General features: G+C 46.4%; 2 protein-coding genes across 9 annotated transcripts in view; one reads left to right on the top strand and one right to left on the bottom strand.

Annotated features, from left to right (window-relative positions):
- Positions 1–25,050, bottom strand: part of LOC100678173 — a 222,750-nt gene that overhangs the window by 194,616 nt on the left and 3,084 nt on the right. For 3 of the 7 annotated variants that reach the window (XM_031929107.1, XM_032599186.1, XM_031929109.2), the window contains exon 2: positions 13,515–13,723. The exons of the other annotated variants lie outside the window; for them this stretch is intronic. The gene's annotated coding sequence lies outside the window, so the exon portion shown is untranslated. The remainder of the gene's footprint in view (positions 1–13,514; positions 13,724–25,050) is intronic. 7 annotated transcript variants of the gene reach the window in all.
- Positions 1–25,050, top strand: part of LOC100115252 (forkhead box protein P1) — a 221,518-nt gene that overhangs the window by 1,043 nt on the left and 195,425 nt on the right. The window contains exon 2 of one of the 2 annotated variants that reach the window (XM_031929092.2): positions 14,598–14,669. The exons of the other annotated variant lie outside the window; for it this stretch is intronic. The gene's annotated coding sequence lies outside the window, so the exon portion shown is untranslated. The remainder of the gene's footprint in view (positions 1–14,597; positions 14,670–25,050) is intronic. 2 annotated transcript variants of the gene reach the window in all.

Below are 25,050 nucleotides of genomic sequence, written 5' to 3' on the forward strand. Positions count from 1 at the left end.
AAACAGCATGAATTATCTACAGCTCGCCGTGCATTAGCTAAATTGCTCGCATTGTCTGACTCATTTATTTACTTTTCCGCGATACGCCCTGCACGGCAACAACATATTGAATTATCCATTTTAATTTCTTAGGCTACTGGCGATACGCTATCGCTCGTGTTCGAAGCAGCCGAAGTAATCGTTCGTTTGTTTCCTTTCAAGCATCGGGTCAACCTACAATGTACTGGTCAGGTTAATCTTTTAATTCTTCCGCCGTTTTGTTTACTCCGTTAATACACTATATACCTACGCAACACAGGCGGCAATTAGGCATTCTGACATAGGTGCAGTATATCGCGTGGTGGCCTAGCGCAACTCACTCTCTCTCTCTCTCTCTTTCTCTCTCTCTCTCTCTCTCTCTCTCTCTCTCTCTCTCTCTCTCTCTTTCTTGCCGCAATGCATTATAGCAACGGCGGTTTATAGACTTAGCCCAGGCTAATGAAGATTAAATATTGAGCAGTCGCGCGCGGCTATAGAACGCGGCTCTACGGAAGAATGAATTCATTGAAATCAATTTCTTTGAGGATTTAAATAGACGCATGCGAATAACTGTTTCTTTGTTTAGCGGATTAATTATTCCCCCGTTGACGCAATTCTCGTTACATTTACTTACGGCCTCTCTCTACGGCTACGCTATAGCCGTTGTTCTCTTGATTGTTGTGTCGAGCTCTCGTTATTTTCGAATAAGAAATAGTCCAGCTCGACAGTTCCAATTAACCGGTCGTTCCGGGGCCTCGAATTAATAACAAGCCCTTGGGCCATAATCCAAAAAGAAAATAGCAAGCGGCGAAAAAAAATTTCGCAGTCAAGCAGCAGCGTCACGTCGCTCGCCCGGCCGGAATGCCATTAAATTGTGCATGCCACGTACTTTCCTCCCTTCTATATCTCCCGAGCGCAATGGCATCGGACTCTCTCTCTCTCCTCTCTCTCGCCACCTTCACCTGGGGAAAGCCTCTCCTCGAAGACGGCCTGGGGATAAGATATAGATAGACAGAGGATCGAGGGAGGGCGAGAGAGGCGTTGCCTATCCTCCGTTGGGGGCGTCCAAAGGAGTGCCGAGGGGGTGGGGGTGTGACGTCGCGGCCGCGACCTCCGAGTGAGGGGGAGGGTGGCAACCCTTGCATCGCTTCCTCCCCGCCGAGGCTTTGCTTCTTGGAGATGCTGCTGCTTCCAATGCTTCTGATGGCCTGTGTGTGCGTTTCTTTATTCGAGGATGGCTTCTTTGTTCGCTCGGTGGAAGTCTCTGTATTTCGTTACTTCGGTGGGTATAGCCGATGGCTTTTGAACTCGTACGTCGAATGTGCGAAAAATCGTGGTAGTTTTACTCTGTAACTGTGTTCCTCGACTCCATGGTCAGGGTTATGCGGTTTCTTTTTCCGAGAAGTGCGACCATTACTTTGTGATGTGTCTTGAAGCTTATGTCTCCACATCTTCTGAAGTGCCAAAAGCGTACAAGTTTCTTCGAACACGTATTACAAAGCTCCTATCGTGGTTAGCACGTTTCCTTCAACCATAAACCGACGAAAATAGCCTGCGCCCCACCCAGTGACTTCGGAATCAGCTCGGATTAACGATTCAAAATTATGCAACACACGCATCTCTCTTCCAGCCACGAGAGCTCGGCTGTCTCCTTGCTTTTCCTCGGATGCAACCAAGGCAACGCAGCCACCCACCGGCAGCAGCCAGAGGTGGTTGGAATTTCGTCTAAGCTGCACACACACACGCAGACGCATACGGAAGCCGTTCCGTTCCCCACCATCCCCCCACTCGAACTTCCGGCCGAGCTCTATCTCTCTGTCGTCCGCTGTCTATCTGGTTGGCTCCACCCACTTTTATATTAATCACGTCTTGGTCTCCCTCTCACTCCTCTCTCGGTTCTCCATCTTCGTTGGGGCTCTCTCCTCTGAGCGATTTCCTCTCGGTCTGGAGAGAGAGAGAAAGAGAGGGATGCCTGGGAACCACACCTTTACCCCGCTGGCTTATTCATGTCCTGCTGCGCTACCAACTTTTCCCCGCTGCTGCTGTGCCCTGATGGCGACAGTGGTTCTCCGCCAAGCGTCTTTTCTGGACCCGTCTTGCTGCGTGGGTGGAGGTAGACGGAGATACTGGCATCGACTGCGTTGGTATTGCCTGGCAATGGCTGTGTACCGGTCCCGCGTCTTCCGCATCAGAGTCGCTCGTCGCGAAAGCCTGATTCATCGAACAAGCGGGCCACATTAGCATGTCAACGAGCCTTCCTCAGTTTTCGAAGAAAGCATCGAGATTACATGGCGATTTAATAACCTACTTGCGGCATTTCTTTATTCATTTCAATGATGACGTTGAGTCGTGCATAAATTACCGGCTGTCAATGATAAGCGCGTAAGATCTTCGTAATTGCAATGGCTCACTTTCACTGCGATAACAGGCACTTTCGGGAGGGAACAAAACGCGGCAAAGATAAAGCAGCAGCGACGAGACTCGCGACCTCGATGACAGAGGCCCCGAAGCCTCGCGCACAATACAAGCCCTTATTATTGCCAGACGAGGCAATAAACACGCGGGGCCGATCGTTTCCGGGCTCGCGCGCCCGTATATACACCTGCCAGGCAGATATCGGCTCTGCCATTGTTGTTTGATGTTGAGTCAACTCGCGGAATTCGCGATCCGACTATCAGAGGCGCTGAATTCACGAGTCTGCCTCATTGTTGCCGGCGGACTTTTTCAATTAGCCGCTGTTGCTTTGTGTGTGCCTCTCTTTTTTCTCCCCCCCCCCTCTCTCTCTCTCTCTCTCTCTCTCTCTCTCTCTCTCTCTAGGACAAACAAGCGGCGCAGCGTACGAGTGCGGCTTGATTTAATGAAAAAGCAAAAGAGCCGACGTGTTTTATCGCTCGAGGATTCGAGCTTTCGTTATTTCATTTTGCTGGTGTGAATAATCGCTTATTTCCGGACTAGCCCGGAGATGGGCCTCGTCGATAATTGGTGTAATGAGGGAAAATAAGCATTTTTGGCTCCCGAGCCTTGTTTGCTGTCCCAGATCTCGGAAACGAGTTACCGCGAGTATACGTTGGGCAACGCGTATTAATAGTTCTATCTCTTGGCGTGCACGATCCGCTCGATAGAAACGCATCTGGGATTATTTTCATCGGAATATTATGCTCACGGTTTGGAAATAAATAAATAAATAAAGCCCGATCTTCGGTAATTCCTCTTCGCTGCAACCTCAAAGACCGCAGCAGCCGGCAGCTCGCTCGGACGGCCGAACATCGGCTGCAGGTGTTCACGCTTCCCGAGGCAATGCATCATCGAGCCTGCTTGCGTTCGCACAGAGAGCGATACTCGGCGACAATCCAAAATTGTCAATAGAGAGATCGCACTCGTCCTCCGCATACAGATATCAGCCGGGCTCTTGTTGACTTGTTACGTTGTCGGATGCCAGACAACTCGATGATGATTTGCCGATCTACGACTGCGTGTCAAATATGCGCGCCTGTGTGTGCTCATTCTCTGGCTGCCGCAGCCACTGTTCTCTCGTTTTCGCAGTCAGTCGGCCTCATCCAGCGCACGGAATTATCGCGGCCTCATCATTGCAACGATTTGCCCTGTCGTGTAAACTCGCTTGCCTCTTCGATGCCGCCGTTGATACGTCTGTAAATTTGTCGAAAACACATCCACCTGAGTATGTCGTTTTTTTTATAAGCGTGTATATAATCCTCAACTAAACAAGGGACGCGTTTGAAAAATCGGATACGTTCACTTTCGCTATCTCACTGCGCAATGCAGTACGGCAGAGTGGAGCGCGCGGTTCATTCGGATATAACCGATAGGGAGGCGCCGGGGCATAAGAGAAATGCCTGCAGAGCGAGACAGAGAGAGATAGAAAAGGGGAGGAAAGCCCGACAGTGCATATCAAAATGTAGCCGTCGGTGTTTGAGCTCGCGGTTCCATCATGAATCAATTACAGCGCAGATTCGTACACAACGCGCGAGAGCGCGGAATTGCATCGAAAGCCACCCACACCACCCTTTCGCTTCTCTGCCCTCCGCTCTCTCTCTCTCTCTCTCTCTCTCACTCTCTCTCTCTCTCTCTCTCTCTCTCTCTCTCTCTCTCTCTCTCTCTTCGACCTTACTCTCTTCACGATGAAAATGTCGTAGCGAGATAGAGAAAATTTCTTGATAATTGATTTAAAATGGGGCATGGTATGCAAAACCAAACTAGAGGATCACCGCCGCGTTAATGCAAGCGCAGCAAGGCTCATATCGGCGAAAGACTCGCGGCCAAAACCGAGCTAATCATCGGAGCAACAATCAGCCCCCAGCACTCATTCGAATGCAATATGCGGCGGATCCCTAGCTCCAATCCACGATCCCCCTCCTCGGTGGTTTATCGACGACTTCCATTTCACGCGGTCACTGCACCAATACACAATTATACAGCGATATAATTTTGCCATACGTCAGGATATCTGCGCGCACGTTTGCGCGCGAGCGGCAGAATGCACACGCGTATGTATCTGCGGAGTCGATGAAAGTCAACCCCAGGAAGGGTGAAGAGATGGGGGGGGGGGGTGCGGTGCGATCGGCCTCGATGATATTGTTTTCGACTTCGTCGCGCACGCGCGTGCATACCGCGACACGTTAATTGAGCCGTGACAATACCGCGCGAGTCGACTGGTTCGCGCGAGCAAAAGCGAGATCCGTCTGCGTGTGTGTGTGCTTCTGTGTATGCGTGGGATGTTCGAGGCTGGGCGAGCTTCGCTCTGTCTGTTTGCGGGCTTTGGCGTGGAATGCTTTTTGGCCCGGTGATCGATGAAGATGGGGTTGGGGCATCGTGGTTATTTTGGTGAATAATTTGTTTTAATCGATTCTGCTCGTAGCGTTTGCGATTAAATTTTTCGGAGCTGGTTTTTGATTCTTGCTGAAAAATTCAATCGAGCAGACGTCAGTTAACGGAAAAAATACTTTGAATTTAGAAACGTTGATGCACGCGGCATCTACGTGCACATTATTAGAAGCGATAACCATTGACATGTAAAGTGGCATCAAGGTCTAAAAACAGAGATGTCCACAATATCCGCTGTCAGAAAGATTGATGGTTAACAATTTCTGATACACGGCCTTGTGGCGAAATAAATTAACAACAGAAATCGTTTGAAACGCTCCAAAGGCTCGCAATTTTCACTTTACGCGGTGAAATCAAATTTAAACCGCTTTCAGATAAACTCCAGCATTAACGACGTCATTTGGCACACATCAGTTTTTTCGCATCACTGATAGCGGTAAATAAACACAAACAGTGCCAACAAATAATGACTTATTGCCTATGCTAAATATCCATGACGACACTTTCCAAGAAATTAAATGCAGATGACTTTCCGTGTTCAGAAGATTGTTGGATTTCAATACATTCTCAGTATCAATTGAAAAAATAACTTCTGAGATTATTTCGTACACGCGAATCTTGATAAGAATACACCGGTCGGTAAATAAAGCAAAGAGAATCAACTACCGAAAAAGTGTTTTTTTGTGTTTGTTACTTGACAACGTCCCGCTAACCAGTACATCGATACTTCAAGAATCTTTTGAAACCCAAAAGATACTCTTGTTTGAATCTTGAAATTCACTGCAACCAGATCAAGTGACGCAAAGAAAGATAATACTATTCGCTGCTTTAATCGGCAAAAAGAAAAACTGCAAACATTCTAAACCAAAGCAAAACTAATGAAAATTAAGTCCTTATCTTTCGCATTGTTGTTCAGCCTAATAACACAGACGAATTCTTTCACAAGGCCACGCGAAATCACATCATTCCTCTTGAATTATAGCTCACTATATACACGCGCATCTACCTTTCGATCTCCCAGCTCCTCGGCATATCAACTCGACGGGGCCTTATCAGTTTGCAAACGCCAGTTGTACCATACGGAAGATCTCCGGTGAACCGCGTCTTTTTTTCAAACGCATTTCAATGCGCCTCTACTTCCCCTAAACCTTCGCTCGCTACTCTTTTCTTCTGAATTTTTTTTTCAGTTAAAGCGACCGAATCGAATATCAGGATTATTTGTCGCAGAAAGTTTGACCAAGTCAACGACACTCGATGGTCGATTATTCGGATCCACGAGTGTAAAAAGAAACAAAAATCGGGCCCCACGCAGGAAACCACGAGGTCAGGCTGAGGACGACGAATCTAGTCGTCGTCACGTCAGGCCACGAGGCTTCGCGCGAATTCAAGCGACGTTCAAGAGTCCGCGGAATCGTCGTCTTTAAAACTCTGATCCTGTACGAGGGGTCGACGGAAATGTGCTTCTTCATTGGCTGGAGGGAAGGCGGCATCAAGATTCCCGATTTGTAGGATGCATTTAGTGCTTAAGGTTCGTTGGATTATTTTTTACACGAGGTATTTGACTTTTACCAGAAAGTTGACGGTTCCCTAAGCTTAACGTCTTCATTACTCACTATCTTATCAGATAACGTCATAAAATTATACTACACGTTTTTATGAGACGACAGATCCGACGAACGAGTGTACGCGCCATTTCACGATAAAATAATTCTGTCCTCGCATTCCGCGAACATTTTTCAAAAGCTTCCATTATGCGATGAAAAATACAAGTGAATTCGTGATTTCCGCAGTTTCACAAAGCCAAAAATTTTTAGCTGATAAATTCAGCCTCAATAACAAATAAAGATAAAAGAACGTGATTGAACAAAGTGTATTGTCCGGCGACGCAGACAATACACTTTGTTCAATCACGTTCAATGAAGCTGTTAAAAAATATTAAATTCCTCCGTTGCTTGATCGAGTCGAATAAATAACAACGAAAATTCCAACATTTCAATCGACGCGAGCGCGTTGAATAATTAAAGTCCGAAGCGTTCGAGAATCTGATCGATCTTCTCATCGGCGCGCGCCTTTGCTCTTACACCTGTAAAACGAGGTAATCGTCTCGGCTGACTTTATTTTCGCACTCGTTATCTCTGCTCCTATTTGTCGAGCGCGCGTTGTTGTCGCCGCGCGGAGATAGCGACGTTTCGTGCAGCGTTTCAACCGCTGCGTGTGAGTGTGTGGGCTTCGTTTATTGTTGTTTCTTTCCTTCGGAAAGTGTGCGTGCAGCTGGCGCGGACTCGAGGGAGAAAATTGCTCCAGGAGATAGGTTACGTGTTATCGGTTAGCCGATCGGGGATCAATGTCCTACTGGTTCGCGCGCGACAAAAATTCCATCGCCGGTACATACGGGAGAATTACTGTTATTAGTGTAAAAAAAAGTTGCAAGCTCTAAATAAGCGACAACCGTCCAAGAATAAGCTCGTTCGTCCGAATCCGCGACGTATATTTGGCACCTCATTCACAAATCGCTGCCTAGCAGGCACTCCTCTCTCCGCTTAACCCACGCAGTCACCTACATCACTCGGCTCCCAAAACGCCCAATAAAAAGCTTTGATCGCGTTAATATCCGGTCGCGGCAGCCGCATAACGCACCGCTTCCGAAAATTCGGGCCGTTACTCACGTCGTCCTATGCCTATACGCGTATCCACGTGCGTCTACCTCTTGACTAACGACTCTGGCTGGCTGGTTCTCAATCAGAGCTGAAATAGAGCGTCTCTCGCTGCTAGAGAAAGACACAAAAGATTTATAATGAAAGAGAGCGTTATTTTTGCGAAATCGACTCTCTCTCTCTCTCTCTCTCTCTCTCTCTCCATTCGAGGAGTTGGTTAGTTGGTTAGCGTTAGCGTGATGATGGAGATAGACGAGAGGTGACACAGTTCGCGATATGTGTGTGTGTAGCGCATAAGAGCGGACCTTGAGAGTGAGTTGAGAGAAGAGCCGGACGGCTATCCGCGTGTGCAATCGGATGCGGTACTTGGAAGTCGCAATTTTCGCCCTTCAGATGCAGCAGCCGAGTATATGGGATGATGCTTGTTGCCGCGCGTGGATGTCATTTTCATAAATATGACACAATGCGAGCGAGTGGAGCCGCTCAGTTGAGCCTCGTTGACACACTTGAGATCGTTCCATTGGCCGGTCAGTGGAGTACAACTTTTGCGAATATACGTCGCTTCTCTACCACGTAGGCTACGAGTTCGTGTAGGTATATAATAATCTAAAAATTAACGATTCTCGCACTTCGGAGCCTCCTCGAGATCAAAATTCCATATAACTGATTTCGCGTCGTTATTATATGATAATAACGCCTATGCTGCATTTTACTCCCTCCGCGCACACTTACGTTCCGCACGTGAGTCTCTCGAATGCACTCAAAGCGCGAGCCAAGCTCGTCCCTGATGCAGCAGCAGCATCAGGATAATCGGCGTTGAAGACGATTGCCGGCTTCCTGTGACGCTCGTGTGCGTGGACCGCGATATCTGCCGGTTCTTCGTTGGGAGTATGCACTCTGATAGTTTCCATGCTTATTATGCTCGCGAGCGCTTGGACTTTGCCACTCTCAGCTATACGCGATGCGGAAGGTGCTGATGAAGTTGAAGGTGAATTCCGAAGTTGACGATCGCATGCCAACGACGTGATTGCTGATGTAAGCGTATCTTACCAGACTCTCTTATCCACGACGAGAGAGAAACGCTGTGACCAACTTTGACCAACGACGCGAGCGCCAGCGAACGCAGAGAAATAAACAACGAAAAGCCTCGATCGCTAAATCTCCGTCCTTCACGATCCACAAAAGCGCGGCGGCAGTCGCTCGTAAACATCGTCATCGTCATCGCGCGCGCGTTCGCGAGCGTAAATAGAAAATTGCGAGTGCTCCAGTCCCGCATGCAGGATGGCATTGGTTACCGGGCTATCGTTAACGCGCCGCGCTAGCCCACACTCTACACTCCGTCATCCATTCGACCCCCCCTCGTCGAGCGAGAGCTGCATCTATCCGTCTGTGTGTGCTATGGACACGGATCGTGTGTACAGAGTGCCGGCGAGCGTCACGCGCGATCCGTGTCATCGTCGATTAGCCCGGCGAATGCGGAACACTCTCTCGATGCACGCTGCAGTTTAGCCAGCCCGTGTGCTGCTGCTGCGTGCTGCATCTCTGAGCGCAGGCTTCCCCCTTTTCGCGGCGGGCGCGAGTGCGGCTCGACGCCACGCGGTCGCGCGCGCGGTGAAAATAACCGGGATGAGAGCAACGCTGCAGGAGAGGGTCTAGTGACCTGCATCTTTTCGGAGTGGACAACACGTGCAACATTTTTTTTGAGGTCGGAAAAAGAATCGAAGAAAACACCGTCGCAAGGATGTACATCCATAAAGCGTACAATCAACGCTAATAGATTGCCCCGCCGGAATGATACAAGCCGCCCCGAAATACTGCTCGCGAACAGTCGTAAATGAGACAAAGTAATTAAGATAAATTGATACACACACACACACACACACACGGGGATAGAGAGAGAAAGCGGGCACGCGAATAAAGGCAAAAGGAGCAGCGCGACGACGAGATTTTAGGCCCTGGAAAACGATATATTCGGCCGCTGCCGACTGACCTATTTCGAGGGCCAGAGCCTCGGCTCGACGCGCGTTATATACCGCGAATCGCAAGTGGAGCTTGCGCGAGAGTGACGAATCTTCTGCTCGAAGAGACGGCGGCAAGTTTGTGCGGGAAAATTATTAGAAGACGGGTGGAGGAAACGCTGTGCGAGTCTTTTGGAATGCTGAAGTAAATGATAACGACTTCTTCGTTTTTCGGGAAACGATGAGGCTGCGGTGATGATTTAAGGTTCGTGGGCTTGTAATTTAGATGTTCCTTAGAGATGAAGCTGTTACGTGTTAATTATTCTAAACGAAGTTCACGGTCCGAAGTAATTAAAGTACGAGAGATTGGTTCGTATACTTCGATGAGTCGAGCGTCAAAATTCAAATCAGCGAAGCGGTAAATCCATCTCCTTCTCTCTCTCTCTCTCTCTCTCTCTCTCTCTCTCTCTCTCTCTCTCTCTCTCTCTCTCTCTCTCTCTATCTATCTCTTGCTCTCAGCCGTATACATGTAAATCACTTATCGCCACGAGAGCGCACATACGGTAGTAGCTCTTGCACTAGGTATAATTAGGGTAGAGGTAGGCGAGAGAGTGCATATGCGTAGACGTGTGCACAAGCCTCTCTCGCGCTCGCGAATTAGGCTCTTCCGTTGTTTCTATTACAAAATAGACGGCGTGATATTGTGAAGTAGCCTGTTTTTCATTCGAGCGGCGTAGCCAGATACGGCAGCAGCGCTGGCTCTCCTAGAAAACAGCTAGCGAATGACGGATGCGCGCTTTATTCCCAATTGCGAAGAACGACCTTTCGATGCGATTCACGAGTTTGCGAGCGTTATTTTGCTAAATTTGAATCTGGCGCTCGCTCGCTTCAGTGAACTTGCACGTTTGAACGTGTCAAGTGAACTACGCATTTGAACGACCACTACCTGAAATTAGATACATAAATTCTTTTGCGTGACCCATAACGCCTCGCAATGAAGAAATCATTCTCCTCGCTCGCGCCGAGTCTCTCTTGTCGCGCCGCCCGTTGATAAATTCGTGAGAAGCCTCTCTCCCCTCCCCCCTTTCTCTCGAGCGTGAATGCGCCATTGATGAAAACGGAGGAGCGCATTACCGGGGCCAAAAAGACCGGCCGAGTGTCCTGGCCGCGGCCGCGTATTAATAGTCGCGAACCGGCGCGACTCGAGAATAGAACGCGGTAACGGCCAGAATGGCCCGTTGTGCCGGTGAAATTCCGCGTCGAAAAGCTCCGAATGAGCTTTGAACTGCGCGCGCCTGCGTGTTCGCGAGCTTTTTTAGGTTTTGTTTGAAGCCGGAGATATTACCGTAACGCGTTCGTGAAACGGGCCGAGCTCTTATACTGCAGTACTTTATAGATCGTGTTGTTTCGGAGTTTTTTTCCTTGATTGTGAAGTGCGCAGGTGACGTCAGTGCTGACAGCTTTTAAAAATCGATGCCAGATAGTACGAAACCAAATGTTCGTGCGAAACGGCCAAATTTTCCAGAAAATAAAAAGAAATACCCTCCGCACAAATCAGAGCCGTTTGCTAGCACCAGGCGTATCGTTTAATAAAAAGAACAGCTCGAAGGCAAAGGTCACTTTTTCCTCTCGATCGGTCCCGCGCACTTCTCTCTCTCTCTCTCTCTCACTCTCTCTCTCTCTCTCTCTCTCTCTCTCTCTCTCTCTCTCTCTCTCTCTCTCTCTCTCCCTCTCCCTATGTATAGCACAGCCAAGGTAAAAATGCGAGTTTCAAAGGAAAATAAAGCAGGAAAAAAATCATAGAGAAGAAAGCGCGCAGAAAAGGAAAAGCTCGCCATCGTCCATAAATTACTCCCTCTCTCTCTCTCGCTTTCTCTCTTTCTCCATCGTCCTCTACTCCCCATTTTTATACTCTAGCGATCGGGCATTTGTCACGCTCCGATTGGGGAGCCCTTACACGCTGCTCGTGCAAAAAATAACGTCACACTCGACGGCCCTCTGCCGATATTTTGTTGTGACTTATATTTCCCCATAATGGCGTTAGAGTGTTTTGCCGGGGCGCCTTATTTCACCGAGCAGTTTTTTGAATGGACGGAGGTATGGGGGGAGGATCATATCGATGAGCCGAATTTCATATATACAAGGGATCTGTTTATGGGTTATTGTTTCGCTACTTGGAAGTTATTGCATGATTATTCGAAGCTTTTTATCACCGGGATCAACGTGAATGTGATTTCTCTCGGCTGTGGCTATCAATTTTCTTCGTACATTGATTCTAAAGTCCACATAATTTATCTGTGTGATTTATATTGACGTACATTTCAGCGCAATCGAAGGAAATTCGATGCATCCTAAAGTACAAGACAGACCGCGCGCGAGTCCAAGTCCAAGTGATGTTGCACCCATACAAACAGGTCACTAAAGCACGTACCGCAAGTTCAGAAATCGAATGTTGAGAAACAATGACAAACCTTGGCCGATAGTTTCGATGGCTGTTTCGCGTTGGTCGATCGTCTCTGTCCACGTTTCCACGAGTAGTTTCTTCGCGAGTATCATGTGCGTGACAGACGACAGTATATTTCGCGACGAATTATCGTCTCATTCTTGCCGACATTATTCAACGAAATCCAAAATAACAATAATCTTTAATATTAATTATATAAGTCTTGTGATATATGTAATACCGTGATTGATCGGATCGTTTCGTAGAATTATTTGACGAGAAATTCATAATAATTTCAGCTAAGGAGTATCGACATTACATCGAAATAACCACATTTCGTATTCATTGGAATGTCTTATACCCCTTATACGTATTTATGATTACCGAACAAAATTAGCTTACGAGAATAGACCTCAAATATTGAAAGTCCTTAATGAAGCACGTCAAATAACACACATGCTGTCGTTAATACTTGATCATCCACATTTACAGTAGATAGCTCGAGCATCCTGAAAAGAAAACTGAAACTTAATATATCAATTGATATACGACTCCCCTTATAATGCACACATCGCGACTATAGTTCGAAATACTACAAGAATAAAGCAAGCCTCGTACATATTTAATGATTGTACGCGATCGAGCCTTCATTATACGAGAATCGGACACAGAAGAATTCTCCGATCGCCACACCCACTCGAGCTTTTACAATAATCGCTTCCCTCTCAATTCCACGTATGCACTTTCCCATTTAACTTCTTTTTATAATCATGTTCATCTATATACGAATACCCTTTCATCTCTCTCTCTCTCAAAAAAAAAAAAAAAAAATACTCGCGTCGTATCTTAAATTTACGAGCGTTTTACATTTCTTCGCATCCGCAAAAAAAAGAAACACTAGGATTCTCGCACACATACTCGAAAACGTGCCCTCGCGTCGTTCGTTAATTTATAGAAGATATATCACTCGTTATCAATCGCTAAGGCTTCATTCTTTTCTCGCGGCGTCGAGGCCTCCCTTGTATAATAACAACTGTACATGCTCCCAAGAGTCGCACAGAGAGAGAGAGAGAGAGAGAGAGAGAGAGAGAGAGAGAGAGAGAGAGAGAGAGAGAATAATGACGGCTAGGATTTTGTGCGCGAGCGCCGAACCGCGAACGCGTGAAGTGCGCGAGGGTCTCGTCGTGCTTTATTAAAGAGATACATACGTGGACCGGCCGATCGTAATTATTTTCTCCGATTGGATACATGTACGTCGACGAGCTCAATGACTCTGCGAGCCTTTGTGTCTTCCGGTGGGTGGATATTGCAGCAGTTTTATTGTGTTCGACAACGACTTGAAAGTTTCTTGATTACAATTATTATTATATAAATTTTGAAGTACTTTTGTGCGATGAGAATAGCGTATGGGTTGAGTATACCTGATTACTACGTAAGGATGCATCGAAATTCTGAGTGATATGGATAAACGTGCTTATAATTATCATATGTGAATCGCTTACGCAAATAGGAATCGCTTGGTTATTCATTGCGAAATCGTTATAGGTATTATAAAATTGTAAACGTATCAAAACACACAGAATGGGCAAAAGTATTCACTCAATTGTTGCAATGAATTTCCGTCTGCGAACTATCTCAGCTGACTCGAATCCTGATCGAAATCTTCCAAAATGCTTTACTACCTCAGGGATCCCTCCGAACCCACTTACAAAAGTAAGCGAATTGTGATCGAAGACTGAAGTTTCGTAAAGCACCTGGAAAAGAATCAGGATCTTCGCCAACACGTAGCCGCTTCCCATGATCCAATCCTGTAAACATACGAATCAAAATTATTCACATAAAAATCACTTTAATTTAATCGAAATGTGACCAACAAAGAAAAAACACGCGAATCGTAGCACAACAATGCACGCAACCACATAAACCCAAGAAATCTCGCTTTTCATATTCCCGCACCTAATTGTCTAGTATATCCCCCAGCCCTCTGTCTCCGAGGAGTATCATCTCGCTTGACGCATTGTTGCGCGCTCTCGGGACGAGACAAGCACGTTGACTCCATTCGGCGCTGCAGATTAGCCGGCGTTTTGTTTCGGACAATGTGCCACGGGACGTCTCTCGTTCGCGCGTTTTTGTCCGGCCTGCTGCCATTCATTCCTTTCTCCGGCCCTCTCTTTCTCTCGAGGAAGGCGAAAGAGGTGCGAGCTGTAGTGGAGCAATAATGAGCTGTTGAGGTGTAGTTTATACTCTCGTGAAAGCTTCGCTTTTTTGTTGAGAGCTTTTACCACGATTCTTTCACGACTGTGGTTACGGGTGTCGAGGATTAATTTTGAAATGCTCGCGGTAGCGTAAGCTTGATTTAAAAAATCTTTCGAATTCAGAGCGTACGGGCTTTGATTGATCGCGTTAATAAGAAAGTTTCTCTCCCACAGCTTTATCTTGCGCGTTGGGCGCCAAAAGTGTGTGAGTAAGCGCGACCCCAAGCTCTCTATCAATTAATATGCGCGCGAGCGCTTATCGATCATTGGTGATTGATGGCCACCCTCTTCTATTTCTTAGCGGCGGCGATTCATTCGCGAGATTTGCTTGTACACTCACAATTTTAACGTAGACTATTTATAACAAGCAATAGAAATATCTCGTGTATCAAACGTTTTTTAACGAAGAAATATTGTTTGCTTTCAGGTAAGCTCGTTTCCTTGATCAACCACGCGATATCGCAGAGATAACTCTTTGATCGTCCATGAATGGTGAGGGGTAAGTTTGTAAAACTAAATTTCTTTAAACTGCCATTGATTTCCTCGTAAATTCCGGGCAATTGCACATCGATTGTATACCTGCATTATTTACGTCGTAAATTGCAGCTCCGTTTGCCGCCGAACAGTGTGAAAGCAATAAAAACAGGGAGACAAGTGCGCGGCTGTAAGAAACGTAATTGAGGATAATGACAGAGTATCGCCTTACTTTTTCCGCTCTATACGAAACACTTCTTTAAAAAAAAATTGACTCATTTTCTTTGAACGTCGCTCGATAACGGTTATTATTATCCATACGATTAGTTAACGGTTGTCGAAAAAAAAATGTTTATTTCATGTGCTCTCAGTATCGGAATACTTCGAACTTCTTCATTGATATCAGCGAGCGGCACACAAGCCTTTTAGTCGTACCCACTGTAAAACCGTTATGCAGAAGAAGAAAGGGAATACGCAGGGTATACAGCCCATTGAAAAGCGCCGTAAAGCGACGAAGCGCAGGGCAGTTTCGAAACAAACGAAAATCATCTTATGAAGTGCACGCGCGCGCGATTGTCTATAATTGGCAGACGCTGGTGATCTGCCCGTTAAACTCGCAGACAATGTGAGCCATTATCCTTCGCCAACTTTGACGATCCCAGCTTTCTATACAAAATTTATAGTACAAAAGTGTACGAACATAATTATCGCATTTTTTTACATTATAGCGACCACGAATGTATTCGAAGCAATGTACGTAACTCTTTCGTCTCGATAAATTTCGTAACCTCTCATTATTCTTCCGCTCTTGTGCGTCTTGTTACGCATTTCCATTCATCCGATCCCGCATTGTCGGCAAACTCCGTTGAAGCCAAGCCAGTCGGAGCTAACGTTTTTCATTTGCTTTCTTTATTGTTAAATTGTTTGTTACCTCGCCGATAATAGGAACCGAGCCATTTCGAGGATTCGCGCACAAAGTTGGCAAGCGAATTACGCCGAGTAAGAATACTCGGATGTATAATATTGTGAAAACGCGATAAAGCGATTATATATAAGGCGACTTGGAGCGAATCGTTTCGAATTCGTATAATTTATTCAAGAATTATAATTATAAGCCACAAAGTCGCAGGGTTACATCCCTTCGATCACCGTAACGAATTGACCTCTCCTCCAAATGAACACGCTTAAGCTCTTATACATACCGTCGGCGCTTCTTACATAAATCAGTTCCTTCAGTGCCCGAGACAAAGGACCCGATAATCGCTCATCAAGTGACGAAGGTCCGCTGGCGGCCCGCGTATGGCACATCTCGATCGCCACTTAATTTCGTCGCTCCTTCTTCCTCCGATCTCTCCGCGAGACGGCGTATAAAAAGTTGAACAGCTCTCGGCGAAAGCCCGACTGCTATTCCGTTTCGTCAATCAACGGTCCGTAGTGAGAGAGAGAGAAAGAGAGAGAGAGAGAGAGAGAGAGAGAGAGAGAGACACACACATACGGCGCACACACGAGGGCGCCACTCGACTTTCTCGGGAAGGGCTACTCTCTCGGAAGTCCGACGTCCGAAGTCGCTCTAAAATTTAGCTCTGCCTCCCCCGCGCGCCCCGCCAGAGTCCATTTAAGGCTGGACCCTTTTACCGGCTGCAAACACGGGATGCATTATTTATTGCGCGCCGATTCATCCTCGATTCCCGCTAAAAGCGAAAGAGTTGCTGCGGCGAGTCGAGCCGAGGGTGCGGGTGCAGGCGGGAAAAGTGGAAGATTGGCGCGAGCCCTTGCAAGGGGGTGAGACAGCGCAGATCGAGGGAGAGAGTAAGTGGCACTTGCGACTTCGACGCCGATATGTGCGCGCGTTGACTTTTGCTTTGATTTCTTTCCCCTTGCTTCTTTGGGCCGATTCAGCTTTTATTCGAGCTCAGTTATTCTCGCTGCGGTATTCTGCAAACTGCGAGAAAAAACGGCGATGAGCGCTCTCTGGCCCCCATCCATCAAACGGGACAAAAACGCGCGATTAACAAGCCGGCGAGGAAAGCAGTATCGTCTCATTACACTAAAGACTTAATTGTTTTTGCGCAAACGAGCACCAGAAAACTTAAAGCTCTCTCTCTCTCGGACAAAACAAGCTCGACTACCCCCTGCTGGAGAGGGAGTGGGGAGATGAGTGTAGCTGCGCAGAAAAATGAGAAATACGTCGGCATCAGTTTCGCAGTCTCGCAAATTTTCGAGCGTACTAATTACCGAGTATAGGACGCCCGCAGAGAGGCAAAAGGAACGGGGAACTTTGAGCAGAAAGGAAAAATAGGGAGAGAACAAAAAGAGAGCGGGAAGGAGATGAGGAAGCAAGCGAGAAAACAAATAGCGGCGAGAAAGAGAGGAAGAGAGGGATCGAGGGAAGGAGAATAATAAGAGCGAGAGAGAGAGAGAGAGAGATAGAGAGAGAGAGAGAGAGAGAGGGAGAGAGAGAGAGAGAAACGCAAGGGAAGCGAGCGCCAGACCAAAGTGAATCGAATAAACATCCGAGAGAGTTTCGCGGGGCTGGCGGAGCAGAGAACGCGAGAAAACGATAAGGCAGGAGCGCAGCGGCTCATTGCCGTTTTCTCACCCCGCGGGCTTCTTCCTGATTTATGTTAATGTTTTTGTCTCTCGGCGAAATACACCAAAAAGCGATCCGATTTCCCGCTCCTTCCTCTGCTCTCTCTCTCTCTCTCTCTCTCTCTCTCTCTCTCTCTCTCTCTCTCTCTCTCTCTCTTCGAACTCTGCGTACAGCGTCGCCGCTGCTGCTGCGCGACATTCGGATTAACTTAACTGCTTTAAGACGGCAATAAAGGCCGGGACGATTTAACTCGTTCGCCCACTGCGTGTCCCGCGACGTGCGAGAATCGCGAGTGGAAAATGGAAGGAGTACTCGTAGCGCAAACTTGTTCTTTACGCTGCTTAGCAGTGGAATCGAAGCCGCTGATACGCGGATAAGTTTTGCTGTACATTTCGACGCTGAATTATACTACCCGTGCCACCTGATTTCTCGATCGCGATGATTTTCTGTGACGTGAACAATAAAAATAAAAATGACGATGATGATAACAACGGCTCGAAATCGGAAGCGCACACCGAAAAGCGTAAATTACCGCATACTGGCCGTAATGAAGAAAGTTCGAGGGGGGCGAGCGCCAGTATAGGTAGGCGTCAATCAATCTGCCGACTTCCTGTTTTCTACCCTTTCGCTTTTCTTCCGAATCTCGGCTTCTTTCGTTTTTGCCCGCCAAAACAACTTCTGCCGCAGTTTAAAACTCGCTGCCGAATTTTCTTCCTAAATTTTGCCTTCAACTCTTTGTTTCTAATTTTCACGTTACGCCGGAGACACGGAACAGCATATACGAAAACGAATTTCGCGCTCGTTGATGAGGTACTGCATGCTCTCTTAAAACTCTTAATACAATATTCCTCGCCCATCAGTGTCAGTTATGTGAATAATCGCAAGGAATTCGTTCAGCTGGCAGACCATTGAATTTCGTGCGCTTAAGATGCAATCTCGTAATTTTCGTTACTCGATTAACTTTATCGAGTTTGTGCATCATCTGCTTGAGCATATTACGAAATTATGGCTTGGATGATCCACCGACATAAGCCAAATAAGCAGAAGTATAAACGCTCGTCATTCATTCAAAGCTCGACCAGCCTTAGAGTAATTTTTGTATTTAAGTAGTGAATTAAAAATATAAATTACCTTGCGAAAATCCTTAAACTCACTTAGGCAATCTCGGATCGGAATGACTCCACGCCACATCCGAAAACGTCCGGAACGGAACGCGAGCGTAAAAACGCTAAACCTCTTCCTCCTTCGTCTCTTTCTCTCCCCCCCCCCCCCCCCCCAGTTCGCACTTGACCGGCTTTCGTGCGTGAGTGTGTGTATCGCGGAAGCTCGAGCGAAATGACTGCGTGCCGACGACGCTGATACTCGATGGGGAGAGAGCGTTGGGGAACGAGAGGTGGGATCGGGTCTAAAGGGATTCTCGACATGAGCTTCGGCATAGTCCCTTTAAGCTGGGACATGAATCTTCAGTTTTGGCAGGAATCTGTTCTAATAAAAATTTAATTGAAAAGAGCTTTGATTCAACTGCAAGAGTTGAGATTGTCCCGGAATTCAAAAGCTCGCTATAAATTAAACGAACCACGGTAGCCCACTCATCAAGATACCGACGTCAAACTTCCGCGAAAGTGCGCACAATACAATAAACTGCTGTAAAAGAACAACAATCGGCTTTTCAATTCGATTACCCTATAACGAAAAAAAAAAAAAAACATTTCCCCCGCCCAACAGGCACTCCATTAAACTTCAAATCAACCTCAATCCAGCGGGCGCACTTGGACCGCTCGGAGCAGCGGTCAGGAGTTAGCGTTAAATAAATATAATCGAACGCCACTGCAGAGAGTTTATATTCCCGGTATAACATCGAGCGGGCAAAAGAAAGCAGCGGAAATAACGTTGAAGAACAAGAACAAGAACTAAAAACAGAGCGCAAAAAGAACGGGGAAAAAAAGAGCCGCGCCTAACTTCAAAAAAAGAAAAGGGAGGGGGTACAACAAGGTGCGGCAGTAGCTCTCCAAATGAAGTTCTTAATAACAGCGATTCGCCGCTGAAAGAGGGGCAGCCTAATGCCTGTTTCAAGTTCGATAAGTAGCCCGTGCAAACTCGGCGCGACTCGAATCAATCGCGGCGGCGGCGCGGCGTCTATATGCGCCGAGGAAATTTTCAAGAGGAGCTGTGTGTAAGGAACAGGAGGGGGAGAGCGGATCGATGTGCATACGTAAGGAGTTCTCCTCGAGCGCTGAACTTTACTTATGTGTGCAGCGGGCTTCTTTTTCGGAAGGATCCGCGTATTTAGTGGCGCTGCTTGTTTAAAGTTTCAGGGGCTGCTTTCCGAGCTCGATTTCGGTGTTTAAAACCTGGTCTCGTTTAAGTTAATGCAAGAGTTAGAGAATAAAAACACTGCCTTTGATAATCCAACCAATAAATACGAACAGCTCATCTCACTCTCGAGACGGTTTCAAACCTTATCCTCTATACCCGGGTGTTTATTGTTTTCTCGCGCGAGTCGCGAGCGCGCATTTGAAAGTGGCCGACTGCTCGATGGAATTTTCGGCCGGGATTACCTTATCTGCGGACCCTCACGCGTTCGCTGCTTCTGTCCTTCGTCTTCTCGCAAGATTCGGTCTGACCGTCGCGCTTCGGTGTATGTATGGCAGCGGTCGAGGGGTGCGCGCATGAATTTTTAGATTAGATTTAGAATATAGGGGTGTGAACTTTGAATTTTGATGCGTTTCGTGTAAGTTTTTATATGGCGGTCACTCGAATTGTGCCGTGGAATTGAATATAGCTGCGGTGACGACGGCGATAACGTTTTATTTTAGAAACTGCCGCGATGCGGTCAATTGGTAATCTGTCGCGAGTAAACAAAATATTTCACGGATTGTTGGTGTTTTTATTTTTTATAATATTTTATATCTCGCATCTGAATTGATCGATTAGTAGCACAACGCGCGTCGTTCACTTTATCGCGCATCGCACTGATAATGTTAATAAGTGTGACCAATTAACGGCGATTATCTAAAATCGATACGAAATTCGTCTGCTCGAACCCATTTCTGTGGAACAGTAAAGTTCGAATCAAAATTTTACAGAACCGAATTTAAAAAAAAATGACAAATCGAATCCACCCACGTCAGTAAATTTTTATACCCATTCGAATCATCGAATACCGATACAATACACGCGTACGCAGTACACGCGAACGCAGGACGCATCACTCCGAAATCCCGTCACCATAGCATCACAATGAATCCGAGCGATATATCTCATTACTCCATAAGCGCATGCAGTGCACGGCGTGACGATATTCGCCAAATACCCGAGGCTGAGCGAGCGCCGGCGGCGGCTTTTATTGTGTGAATCCCCGATAAATATTTGACGTCGCATCGACGCCGCTCGTGTACACCCACGCGCAGGCCAAAGCGGCGTGGTTTGTTGTCGCCGAGTGGCATTATTAATTGAGGAATTATTGTTTCGCTAATTGCAATATAAATGTAGAAATTTCCAATTAATTGAAATTCCCAGCGAGCTCGCCCGGCTATTTACACGAGAGAGGACCGTTGCGATTTCAGCTCCGCTGTGTGGCGAATGGACGTGAGAAAGGGAAGAGAGAAAGTCACGCGGGTGTTTCATCGACGAGCTGCATGCACGCACCGGCGACGTTTACGATGCGATATAACTCTATATTCTACTTCGCGTTTCGAGCTTGTCGTATAAATAATACTTTATTGTTTCGGGAAAATCCTCATGGCTGATTTGCTGTTGGAATGAATTTACAGAGATGTCTTAGGTAGCTTTCATCACTCTCTACATTGATAACACTTTCGTTTCAAATTAAAAATATAATGACCACATAATACAAAAACAATTTTAATGTGGCGCAAAGCGCAAGGATACTACAGCTGTTTCTAGAAAGCAACTAATTCTTAACACGTAATTTCCCTTCAAGCAGCAGAAGCAGCCCAATATGATAAATCGGCCGAGAATTATCGTCCCTTCTCGAAAATGAACTCGCGCAATCTTTTTATTGTCGCCGCTTCCTACCACACACTGTTTTTATTTATTTTCGCTGAAAAATTGCCCCCCTCCCTGCTCTCTCTCTCGCTGCTGCGTATTAATAGAACGGCGCGGCGGTAAGCTCGCGCGTACGCTGTAAATTCGAATGAGTCACGTGTGCGCCGCTAACCGCAATTAGCTGCGAGCGAGAGAGCAAAAGTGGAATAAGATAAGGCACGACGACGACCACTTACCGGCAACGCAGCTCTGTGTTTCCGTGTTTCGTTCTCCCTCTTGTGTATTATAATTATCAATAATGCGTCAACTCCTAATCTTCTTGACACTGAGATACGCAGAGTCTCTCGGCTGGCTGTTCCGAGTTTTTTGTTCTTGATTTTTTTCTCAACACCTCCGCCGGCGATGATTAAAAACGCGTCGAGAGTACGCGCACGTTGCCTGCGATTTTAACGAGATATTTTTGCAGCGAAATCAATTAATTTTGGCTGTGTAGGCAGTGATAACGAGGCTTGCTGTTTGCAAAAAAATGCTTGCGAAGCGCTCGCTCCTCCTCTACGAGTGAGGGAGATGTAATTAATAATCTGGCCTCTCTGTTTGCACTCAAACTCGACGCGAAGATGCGTTGTTTACTTCATTAGTCATATCGAATTTTTTCTCGAGTATAAATTATCGCTCTCTTCGATCGTGACAGTTTTGTGCCAAATGTGCGAATTCCACTGAAAGTCGGATAAATAAAAATTTTAAAAAAGAAAAAAGTATTGATATCGAAGAAAAAACTTTTATCATTAGTTTACATACGATGTGCGCGTGACTTTGGCTGTATGCAAGCATAACAATAAAAACAGCAATAAAATATAAATAAAAATAAAAACAGCGAAGCGATTAAAAGTTTAACGACGTGCACAATACCAATATAACATAGAAAAACGACCAGTAAATAACGATTTGAAATGTTATTTACGAGTGTTGATAAGCATTTACGCAATTTAATACAAAATAAATCTGATAGTGTCCAAATTTACCGGAGCATAATAAACACATCTGGTCGCTAAGTACCGTTTCTCCGAGAGGAACGCGACTACATGTGAGCAGGGCGAAAAAAATGAAATAAAAAATGACGAAGAAAATATGAATCGCGCGTGCTACGAGAGCTGTTTACGCGAGCGGCTGATGAGATTTCAAAGAGGTCAAGAAACAAACGAAATTTACGCGCTGGCATTAAGCGAACCCCCGCAAATGGAAAGGGGGGAAAAAGGAAGAGTGGAAGAATCCCAGGAAAGCGCGAGAGCTGTGGTGCTCTGGAAGTGCAATTAGATCGTCGTTAAGCTGGCGCATTGACGACTTTGTCGGTGATAAATTTTCGGATATACTTGTCGTTTTTATGTGATCGCCTTATAATCGAGCGCTTATTTGATGGTTTTGCTTGGAACGTACATGGAAATGGATTTAGAACTTGTTTCGATTGGCATTTTCAGCGCAAAATAATAATAATAGCAGAATTAAAAGAAAAAAACAGGCCTTTTTCCGATCGTGCCTAAATAGCGAAGAATCAATAAACAGCTGGCAGTAAACCGGACGCAAGAAACAGCGTCTGCGTAGACCCATTCGAGCGAAAACGAAGAGTATACACCGATGCTATCTCGCGTTTGCCCGGCGCACAGTTTAAACACGTAAACGCTGTTGTGCGCGCGCGCGCACGTGCATATGTGCGAAGTTTCGTGTGCCGAAGGAGTTGCGCCGATGATGACGGCTGAACATCGCTCGAAAATTGCACGGCAAATAATCGATACGTCCGTTTCATGTACGACGCGTATAGCCAGAACTGTTTCGAACGCTACTACATTGTCTTCGCCGAGCTGACGTTGTTGATTCAATCATTAAATATAATACTCGCCAGTTTCAGTACGCTAAGGTATGATATACATTTTTTAATGCTGTTTGCAAGGCTTGAACATACTCGTGCTATTATGTCATGAATTCATTACCATCGTGACTTTGTTTCTTTTAAAACAGGAAACAACTTTTCAGCGATAAGATTACAGCTATAGCCGCTGCAGTTATGTTCCCGAGTGTAAAAGGCGTCTCTGAAATTAACCTATGCGATACTCGATTTTACAGTCAGCGACTGCAACGAACTCACAAATTTTCAAAACCCACCCGTACACAACTTGCGACAACGTTTCGCCATTTGTCGCGCTCTTACACCCGCAGTCTCCGCGATACCCATTCGGAAAGCGATGCGCGGGAGTACGTGTGCACAACACATTGTCCCATACTCGCGCAGTGCATCAGGTATAATTTTACTCGACCAGCGCGCGACGACAAAGGAGAGCGTGTGTAACAAGACAGCGCACGAGACGAGAGGCGCCTGCGTAACACCGTCTCTTACGGTTAAGTAGAGCGTTGCAGTTACAGCCGCGCGCGCGCGGGATGATGCACACAAACACGTAACGCGAGAGACGTGCGTATATGCAAGGCATTCCGCGATGAATTGGGAGGACAACCGCGCGACGTGCATGGGATACGAGGTTCCCGGAACTTTGAGTAATTTCGCCAGTGCGCGAGAAAATTTGTTTCTCTTATTAGAAAATTGGTCGAGTCGAGTTGGAGTGACGAGCTTATTGTGCTAAATGAAAAGCTGGTTAACAGATAATAGCTTGGAGTTCGGGAGCTGTTGGCAATAATTCGTATGGCTACTATGATGAAGCGTTATTCTCGCACTAATGACTTTGCATTCCCGATTCGGTTAGGATCGTACAGCCATCTCTACGCGGAAACTCTCCTGTACACCAGTGATCGGCGTCGTTGGCTCCGGCGCATAATGCAATCCATTGAATTACATTCGATAGGAACAAACGAAATGATGTTCATCGCCTCGGCGTCATCCGGCGAACGCACGCGTGTGCGAGTGTCGTAACGATTCCGCGAATATAAAGCAGCAGCTCGGCTGCAGAATGGATAAATAAACAAAAGAGCGGGAGTCGGAGCGGCAAAAAGTGAACGGCTACGCGCGAAAAACGAGCAGCTAGAAGTGAACGTACAGTGCGCGGCTCTCTCGGATAATGTACAGGATGTCGGCGCGGAAAGTTGGATAGATGATAATCTTGCACAAGTATGCATGTGGCGCTGCTGCTGTGTGTGTGTGTGCGTATGTGTGAGCTCATTGGCAATATTAATAGCTTCGCCATCAGAATTTCGATCTCTCAGGAGTGATTGTGTGTGCTGCTCGACGTGTAACAATTTGTTGCTCTCTCGCTTTTAATTGGGCCTGTGTTTGACGCTGCTTTTCTTCTTCCTTTGTTTATGCGTTTATCGCGCGAAATTACACACTTTCGCGTGCACGCATTCGCGCTTAATGCCTCTGCCACAGTTTGTCGCGCTTTTGAACGTTATTATTTTAATTGTGATTTACAGGAGAAAGCTCGTTTTTTCTACGAGGCAAGAACGATAATTTTCGCTGGATTTAATTTCTCATTCCAGAACTGGATACAGAGACTCGTAAAGGTACTCAGGTGATGATGGTGAACGTTTTGAAAATTGCGACAGTTCGGTACTCGATCCATATTTTAAAAGCGGATTCTCAAGAATTGCTTAGAATACAATCCTCAACCTGATGTCACCGAATGCGAATTTCAGCATCGTGATATCACGCCGTTACCCACACGTTATAACTGCACAGCTATAAATTAATGTAATTTGCAAATTGGCGACCACTTTTTCTATTTGCCGATACTTACATTATGATGTTACAAAGCTATCGTATGTATTCCAGTGTAATAAACTCTGCGAAAACGTCATCTTTAAAAAG

The sequence above is a fragment of the Nasonia vitripennis genome, chromosome 4 (assembly GCF_009193385.2).
Source record: "Nasonia vitripennis strain AsymCx chromosome 4, Nvit_psr_1.1, whole genome shotgun sequence".
Classification (NCBI taxonomy): domain Eukaryota; kingdom Metazoa; phylum Arthropoda; class Insecta; order Hymenoptera; family Pteromalidae; genus Nasonia; species Nasonia vitripennis.